We start from the raw sequence: 522 nt of genomic DNA on the forward strand, positions 1-522 counted from the left end.
GGTGTAAAATAATCACATACATTTAATGGAAATTGTACATGTGATGAAACAGAAGAAGGAGAAAAATGAACCACACAATTAGCTTAAACGGCTCTTGGTAGTTTCTTGTTTCAAGTCATAGATCTTACTGGAACTTGTGAAGCTAGTGCAGAAAAAAAAGAGGAAAAAAATTATTTGATGTGCAGGTCTTTCATTTTCAAAACAGTCTCCATGGAAAATTATGGTTTTGTGCAGAATAATTATGTTTTTCATACTGCAGTATCAGCACTTCATAGCACCACTAAATGAAAACGTCCCATGGCCTTTACCTGTACCTCACGTTTTGTGCAGTGATGATTAGGTGTATTTCCTCCCTTGTCTCACACAGACACACACACACGCACCGATAGACACTCTGTCTGTTTTGGAACTGTAGTTATATTTATGCATTTACCTTCTGAACATATTCAGTTCAAAGGCTACAGCAGTCGTACATATTTCAGAATAAAAGGAGAAGACTACAGAGTGCAGCTTGGGGATTTT

This window comes from Acanthisitta chloris, unplaced genomic scaffold (genome assembly GCF_000695815.1).
Source record: "Acanthisitta chloris isolate BGI_N310 unplaced genomic scaffold, ASM69581v1 scaffold4797, whole genome shotgun sequence".
NCBI lineage: Eukaryota > Metazoa > Chordata > Aves > Passeriformes > Acanthisittidae > Acanthisitta > Acanthisitta chloris.